Genomic DNA, 8978 nt, shown 5'->3' with positions numbered 1-8978 from the left:
TTTTTATAAACCCTTACCTTCCATCTTGGAGTCAATAGTGTATATTGGCTCCAAAGCAGAAGAGTGGTAAGGGCTAGGCAATGGGGGTTAAGTGACTTGCCCAGGGTCACACAGCTGGGAAGTGTCTGAGGCCAGATTTGAACCTAGGACCTCCCATCTCTAGGCCTGGCTCTCAATCCACTGAGCTACCCAGCTACCCCCTAGTCCCTCAGTCTTGCAATTTAGGAGTCGTAGATTCTTCACTATCTTTCACCATCCACCCATAGCTAAGCTGTTGTGAAGGACTATCAACTTTGCAACATCTCTGAAATATGCCCTCTTTTCTTCTCTGACACTGTCAACATTCTAATACAGGCTTTCATCCCCTCCTGCTTTGATTACTTCAATAACCTGCTGTGTGGGTCAGCCTGCCTTAAGTCTATCCCCACTTCAATCTATTCTCCATTAAGCCACTAAAATTATTTTTATAAAACATAGGCTGGATCATGTTGCCCCATTAAATAAACTCCAGTGCTTTCCTATTATCTACAGGAACAAAAATGAAATGCTCTATTTGGTATGTGATGGCCTTCATAAACTATTCCTACCATTTCAGTCTTCTTACACTTTACTCTCCAACTCATCCATTTCAATCCAGTAACATTAGTCTCCTATCAATTCTACAAGCAAAGCACTTAATCTCTGCTCTAGGCATTTTCTTTGGCTGTCCTTGCCTGAAAAACTCTCCTTCCTTCATTCTGACCTCCCTAACTTCCTTAAATCCCTAAATTCCTTAAATTCCTAACTTCCTTAAAACCCTCTGTACAGGAAGTTTTCCATAACCCTAATTCATTTCAGTGTTTTTACTTTTTACATTATTTCATATTTAATCTGAGTATAAATCTTTTGTCAAATATTTTGTTTGCATGTTGTCTTCCCTATTAGAATGGAAACTCCTCGAGGTCAGTGACTATCTTTTGCCTCTTTGAGGGGGAGATTGTTCTCATTCAAAGATATTTTATTTTCATAATTACAGACGTTAATAATTTTCAACATATGTTTTTTGAAATTATAAGATCCAAACTAGCTCACTCATTTCCTTCCCTCTCCCAACTTGGAGATGGTAAGCAATTTGATCTGAGCCACATATGTATTATCATTTTTGCCTCTCTTTGAATCTCTAGTACCTAGCACAGTGGCTGATGCCTAGTAGGGTGATTAATATTTGTTGAACTGAAATTTGCCCACTAATATCAACCAACTAAACAATATTCACTTTGAAGAGTATACCAATTTTAAAAGGAGCATTTTCCTGCAATCCTGAATCTGAATCTCTGGGGAGAATGATCTCAGACTTCAATTTATACACAGCATTTGTCACACCAAGTTTAATCCAGATGTGACATGATTTCCAGATGAGCCTTTGTCTCAGCTACCAGTGTGCAGAGTCTCAAATGTCATTCCTAAAAGTCACTCCTCCATGGTTATAAAACTCAGCATGTGCTTAGAATTCTAGACTCCCAAAGTCTTGTGCTCCTGGCCTTTCAAAACTCACCGGGTCAGTTGCTGGCTTTTTTTTTGGTTTGTTTTTTTGTTTTTCTTTTTTAAGTGTCTAACTTCCTGATCTCATTTAGGATTTTCTTGGCAGAGACACTGGAGTGGTTTGCCATTTCCTTTTCCATCTTATTTTATAGATGAGAAAACTAAGGCAAACAGGATGAAGTGACTTGTCCAGTTAGGTTAAGCGACCACCCAGCTAATAAGTATCTGAGGCTGAATTAGAACTCAATGGCTTGAAGACTCCAGATGTAGCATTCTACATCCACTGTACCACCTAGCTCCTTCCACAAGGTCAGAGATTCCAGATTTATCTCCTTCACCTAAAAAAGATTTTTTTCTTTTTTGTCTCATACTGTCAGAAAGTGAGGGGTGAATAGTGAATATTAAAAGTTATGTGTAAGTTGGTTTACTCAGCTTTCTGAAATTATTGAGTAAAAGAATAAGAGGACTTTGTTCATGTGCTGAGGGAAATTGCTGCATGCAAATGTGAAATAAGATGACCTTGGGTTGTTTTCATAGACCCAAGACCGTTCCCTTTTTTTAACCCTTATCTTTATTGTTTATAAATTCCAAGGCAGAAGAACGGTAAGGGCTAGGCAATGGGGCTTAAGTGACTTGACCAGGGTCACACAACTAGGAAGTGTCTGAGACTGGATTTGAACCTTGAACCTTTATTCCCCAAGACTGGCTCTCAATCCATTGAGCCACCTAGTTGCACTTTCCCTTTACAGTGATGTCTCTCATCAGATGCAGTCAGTAAAGGAATCAAAATAAGAAGGACTAGCCAAAGTGATTGACTAAAGCTCTGGTTGGCAAGAGTTGGGTTTTTTTTTTAAGACATCCCTACTTCTGGCTACAGAATCAAATGAAAGGCTTCTAACCATGTGGTTAGCAGTTACAGAATATCTTACATATACTTTAATGTAGTTCCAAGGCTTTTCCATGATGCTTCATTGGAAGCAAAATTCCCATCCTCTTCCATATGTTCAGTAGCATCAAAGGTGCTCTGCACACATATTATGTCATGACACTGTCATTATATACCACAGAAGCACACATGCTGAATGCCAATTGCTATTTGTTTCACAAATGCAGTGACTGAAAGAACCAGGTAAGACACAGGTGCCTGGAGAAGAGAACTGATGCCTTGTATTGCTTCTAAGGCAAAAGCGAAGGGTATAAAAAGGGAAAGAAAAAGAAATAAAGGCTAACAAAGGCTAACTGCCCTTCCATGCAGTTAGCCTTTATTTCTTTTTCCTTCCATGGGCTAATGAGGATTACTGTAGCATTAAACCTCTAGAAAAGCCACAGTCACGAGCAAGTTTCCACTTAGCTGTGTGTTTATTGAGAATTGCCTTCTAATGATCGAATGGAGTTCTCAAATCTTTTTCTTTTTTGTAGAAGAATAAGCCTCGTCTCTAGACACCTTAACTCCAGTTGCCTTGCCATTTCAGCTTTTCTGCCCCAACTGGAACCAAGTCATAACTTTGGTTTCTTTCTTTTCTTTAGAATTCTCTTACCTTCCATCTTAGAATTAATACTGTTTATCAGTTCCAAGGTAGAACAGCAGTAAGGGCTAGGAAATGGGGGTTAAGTGACTTGCCCAGGGTCACATAGCTAGGGAGTATCTGAAACTAGATTTGAAGCCAGGATCTCCCATCTCTAGACTTGGCTCTCAATCTACTGAGCCACTTAGTTGCTCCTATATTCATTCTTTCTCCTTCATTCTTATGTTCTCTGACTTCTTTCCAATACACAGCAAATGAAATTCTAAAAATATATTTTAACACATTTAGGTTTTACCTTAATGGAGTTTGCAGAGGATCTCCAAAATAACCCTCAAAACCCAGCTGGTTGCACTATTTGTAATTACTTAATCAGTTTATAAAGGACAGATTTAGTTTTATTCACAATTCATGAGATGGGGGAAAGAAGAAAACAAAATGAGTTTTTAATATTGAATACCTTAAACTTTGATGTCTTCCAAATATTGGGAAATAGCAAAAAAGATACCATAAGTTTGGGTAATTTTGGAAGTTTATATAAAGAATTTGAGATTCTGATAATGTCTTTGAGATCTATTTACCTCTGACTTCAAAATAGGTCATACAGTAGGTAATACATGAATTCACATCTATCAATGTCACAATTTACCAGCAAAATACCTATCAAAATGACTGTCATATTCCTTCCCCAAAGATGTCCCCACTTAATATATGTGAACTTAAATAACCCTACAGGGTAATTTTCTCACATATGACAGATCTTTTGAGAATATCTTTTAGAAATTCAGGTTGCTCCTCTCCCACATATTCTTGCATGTGCCTAAGGAATTTCAAATTTTGAAAATGTTAATAACATTTGCATGCAGTGATTTTCCTAAGCACATTAGCAAGTTTTCTTGTTCTTTTTCTCAGCAATTTCAGAAATCTGAATAAAGGATAACTAGGTGGCTCAATTGATTGAGAGCAAAGTTTGGAAATAGAAGGTTCTGGGTTCAAATCAGACTTCAGATTCTTCTTAGCTGTGTGATCCTGGACAATCCACTTAACTCCCTTTGCCTAGTCCTTCCTGCTTTTCTGCCTTGGAACCAATATACAATATTGATTCTAAGACAAAGGTAAGGATTTAAAAAAAAAAAAAGAAAACATAGAGGGATGTAGGTATCAGAAAAACAGCTAGATGGCTCAACAGATACAGCTCTGTGCCTGGAATGAGGAAGACCTGAGTTCAAATCAGACCTCAAGCACTAGCTGTGTAACCTTGGTCAAGTCACTTAACCTCTGTTTGCCCAGGAGGCAGTGAAGTCACTTAGGGGATGGAGGATAGGATCTGGAATCAGGAAGATCTGAGTTAAAATCCAGCCTCACTTATTAGCTGTGCGATTCTTGGGCAAGTCCTTTAGCTTCTATTTGCCTTAATCCACTGAAGAAGGAAATGGCAAACTATTCTGGTATCCTTGTCAGGAAGACCCTCTGGATAGTATGGCACACGGAGTCATAAAGAGCTGGATATGATTTAACAACTAAGCAACAGCAAAAGGCTTGAGAAGATAGCAGGTTACAAAGAATCTGAATGCCAGAGGATTTCATGTTTTATCCTGTAAGAGCTAAATTTTTTTTAAGCCCAGTATTGACTCCAAGGCAGAAGAGTGGTAAGGGCTAGGCAATAGGGGTCTAGTGACTTGCACAGGGTCACACAGCTAGGAAGTGCCTGAGGCCAGATTTGAACCCAGGACCTCCTATCTCTGAGCCCGACTCTCAATCCACTGAGCCACCCAGCTGCCCCCCCCAACCTTTTTTTTAAACTAACACTATTGGGTTACTGAGGAAGGATTGGACCCAGACTTTAGGAAGATCACTTTGGCAGCTGAGTGGAGCATAGCCTGCAGTCAGGAGAAATTCGTGGCAGGCAGACCAATCAGAAGGCTAGGATACATGGCTTGTACCAGGAAGGCATCATGTCAGAGGGGTATATGGGACAGCTCTTATGAAGGTAAAATCAACAGACCTTGACAAATAGATTGCATATGGTGGTAAGAGAGAAGGAAGTGTAGAGAATGATACATGGGCTGCAAGCTTGATTGATTGAGAAGATGGTCTTTACCTCAAAGGTATTAGGGAAGCTTGGAAGTGGGAAAGGTTTTTTGGAGAAAGATATGAGAAAAGAAGGAACTATATAGCATAATGGAGAGAAAGACAGTCTTTTGGTCAAAAAAGGGTAGTTTTTAATCCTTCTTCTACACTTATATACGTACTTTAAGACTGGGAAAAGTCATTTAACCCCTCATTTCCACCAGTAACTCTCTAAGGCTGTAATTTTTATTGTTTTGGTCAGTCATTTCAGTCATGTCTGTCTCTTCCTGACCCCCTTTTGGGGTTTTCTTGGGAAAGATACTGAAGTGGTTTGTCATTTCCTCATCTAATTAGTTTTGACAGATGAGTTTTGACAGAAGGCAACAAGATGAAGTGACTTTCCCAAGGTCACACACCTGGTAAGTGTCTGAGGCTGAATTTGGACTCAAGATGAGCCTTCCTGCTGCTAGGCCCAACACCTACTTAACTACTTCAAGGCTTTAAGTTAGAATCACATTATTCATTTGTTTTCATGGATGAGGAACCATGAGGTACTCTCTACACTGATGAGATCATGGGACCATACAAAAAAGAGAAAATTGGAGAGGAGACCAAATGAGAGGCAGCACTGGCACTAGATGTGAAGTTGGGAAGTCCCACAGGCAAATATCACCACTGGCTACGGGAAAGTCAAAGATCTCTGTGCCTCAGTGACCTAATCTGAAGAATGAAGTTTTGATACTTGCAAACCATACTTTATATAGTTGTTATGAGGTTCAATTGAGTTAATACATATAAAATGCTTTGAAAACCTGGTGTAGTAGATAGAGTCAGGAAGATATCCATAAAATTTATTTAACAAAAAAAATGGAGGAAAAGAAACTCAGGAAAGATTTTGGTATTGAATATATATATTTAGTTCATGATATATATGATGTTAATATATGTAATAGGCTTACATATGTTATATGATATAATTATAATATATGCAGTAAGTTGGTATATATTATATATAATGCATTCACACATAGTATAATTATATATAATATGAAATATTATATAATTTTATATAAAACTCTATTTTCATGTAAAATTACAGTGTGTCATATGTAGGCATTATTATATCACATATTACATATGTATATTGGATAACTAATTTACTCGAGAAATTTGTTACAATACTTTCATATAGTGAACACTAACTAAACTCTTATCTGAAAATTTTGACACATTTTTCGATATACACATACACAAATCCACATATATAATATACACAATAATATACATGATAAATATATACATATTATGGGTAGCTAGGGGATGCAGTGGGTAGAGCCCTGGGCCTATAATCAGGAAGATCTGAGTTCAAATCTACTCTCCAACACTTTCTAGTTTGTGAGCCTGGTCAAATCATTTAATCCCTATTGGCCTCAGTTCCTCACCTGAGAAATGAGGACACATTGGAGAAGAAAATGGAAAACCATTCTAAGATCTTTGTCAAGAAACCCCCATGGACAAAGTCTATGGGGTCACATAGAGTTGAACACAACTGAATAACAAGAACATATATATATATTACACTTATATGTTATATATATACATATTATATTATACACATGAAATATGAGCAAAAGCCATTCCTCCATAAATGCCTGATCATATGAACAAACATTTCTCAAAAGAAGAATTACAAAACGTTAACAGCCACCTGAAAGAATGTTCCAAATCACTCATAAAAAGGAAAATGTCCATCAAAATGACACTGAGATTTTGCATCACCCCTAGCAAACTGGCTAAGATGGTACAAGAAAGGAATATTCAATGCTGGAGTGGTTGTGGGAAGATAAGTATCATTTTGTTCATTGTTGTTTGTCCTTCATTTTGAAGAGGACATCTTGACTCAATGTCTTAACTCTCAAATGAATTGTGTTTAATTGAGGCAGAGTTGCATGAGGCATCAGCCTCACTTTCTCTTCCAGAGCCATCTAAGCCCAATGGCAAGAGAAAAGTCAGGACCATTTGGTGATGGCTCAGGATGCAGTTGATATCCTTGGCATCTTTCATGTCTGACCAAGCTCTAAGAGCTCACAGGACCCACTTCTGCTGCCTTTATGGCTCTTGAGACAAACATTTCTCCTTCACCCATTCCAACAAGAGGAACTCTTCCCATGCCTGGGGTAGGCAGAATTAGGGAATTCACCAACAAGTCTGAGGGCCATTGGTTGCTCTCAACCTGGTTTAACCTGCTGACTATGACAGTTTTACCAAAGTGTGAGATGCTGTACATGATACAGCTTCTTGGAGCCACAGGAGAGAGCTGAGTGGCAAGTGGATACCAAAGAGGAAAAATGGACCTACAAAGGGATCAGCAAGCCCTCACAACAGATGTGCTAGCCTTCCCCTGAACACCTTGTACACACCAGAAATATCTATAGGAATTGATGCAGAGTAAAATAAGCATAGTCAAGCAAATTATATATAGATTGACTACAACAATGTAAATGAAAAGAACTTAAAAAAATTAAAGTGAATGTCAAAACTACAAAGTAAAAAGCATGACCCCACAGAATAGATATGAGAAGATTCCTTACACACACACTCTCTCTCTCTCTCTCTCTCTCTCTCTCTCTCTCTCTCTCTCTCTCTCTCTCTCTCTCTCTCTCTCTCTCTCTCTCTCTCTCCTCTGTAGGGAACACAGCATGTTATTTTTAGATTTCTTTAAAATCTTGCTAATTTTTATAATTTTTTTTTCTTAACAAAATATTCCTTGTTAAATGGGATGATTCATAGGAGGGGACAAGGAAAGGATACAGGGAGAAATTTAAGCAATTTAAAAATAAAAGCTATTCATGACATTTCTTTAACCAAAAAAAAGGAGGAAAAAAGAAATTCTCAAGATTTAATTGGCTCAAGGGACTGAGACGTGGGCCATTGATGTAACTTTTTGGTTCTCTAAATACAAAAACAGTAAGGACATGAGGGGCTAGAGCTCCTTCTTAAGGTATTTTGACTATGTCAGAAGCATGACTACATCCTCATAGGAAACAAGGCTACTTCCCTGCTCTGAATGTTCTTCCCCTGCTCTGACTAGGCAAGCCTTCTTTTGTAACTGTTAGATGGACTATTTAATTCTAGCTTTAAACCTGAGGTACCTGAGATACTCAATCAGCCTATATACATTTGGAGTAACTTTTTTAGTCCTGGCCTACAACTAAGGAATAGCACTTAGACTTCAAACTATACTGAAAAACAATAATCTTCAAAAGCATTTGGTATGGTAAAGAAAAAAATTGATTGGGCAGCTGGATAACTCACTGGATTGAGAGCCAGGTCCAGAAATGAGAGGTTCTGAGTTCAAATTTGACCTCAAACACTTCCTGGATGTATAACCCTGGGCAAGTCTCTTACCACCCCTCCCCCATTGCCTAGCTTACTGCTCTTCTGACTTAGATCAATACATAGTATTGATTCTAAGAAGGAAGGTAAAGGTTATAAAAAAATAGAAGAAATGGACCAATGAAATAGACTAGACAGAGAAGAGTCAGAAACAATAAACTCAGTAATCTGATGTTCAATTAGTCAAAAAGTATAAATCATTTAGGAAAGAAGTACCTATTTGAAAATAATTTCAGGAAGATCTGGAAAAAAATCTGGCATAAATTAGTTTTAAACCATCATCTTTCATCATAATAAATTCAAAATAGTTATGTGATCTGAATATTAAAGATCATATGTTATAAAAAAGCAGATAATCATACCTTCCACAGCTATGCTGGAGGTGGGGGTGAATTATGAAGCAAATGTGAAAGAAAGGTATTTGCAAAAGATTAAATACAAAATTTTGATTATATTAAATTGAAAGCT

The sequence above is a fragment of the Monodelphis domestica genome, chromosome 6 (genome assembly GCF_027887165.1).
Source record: "Monodelphis domestica isolate mMonDom1 chromosome 6, mMonDom1.pri, whole genome shotgun sequence".
NCBI classification, from domain to species: domain Eukaryota; kingdom Metazoa; phylum Chordata; class Mammalia; order Didelphimorphia; family Didelphidae; genus Monodelphis; species Monodelphis domestica.
This window is presented reverse-complemented; position numbering follows the sequence as displayed.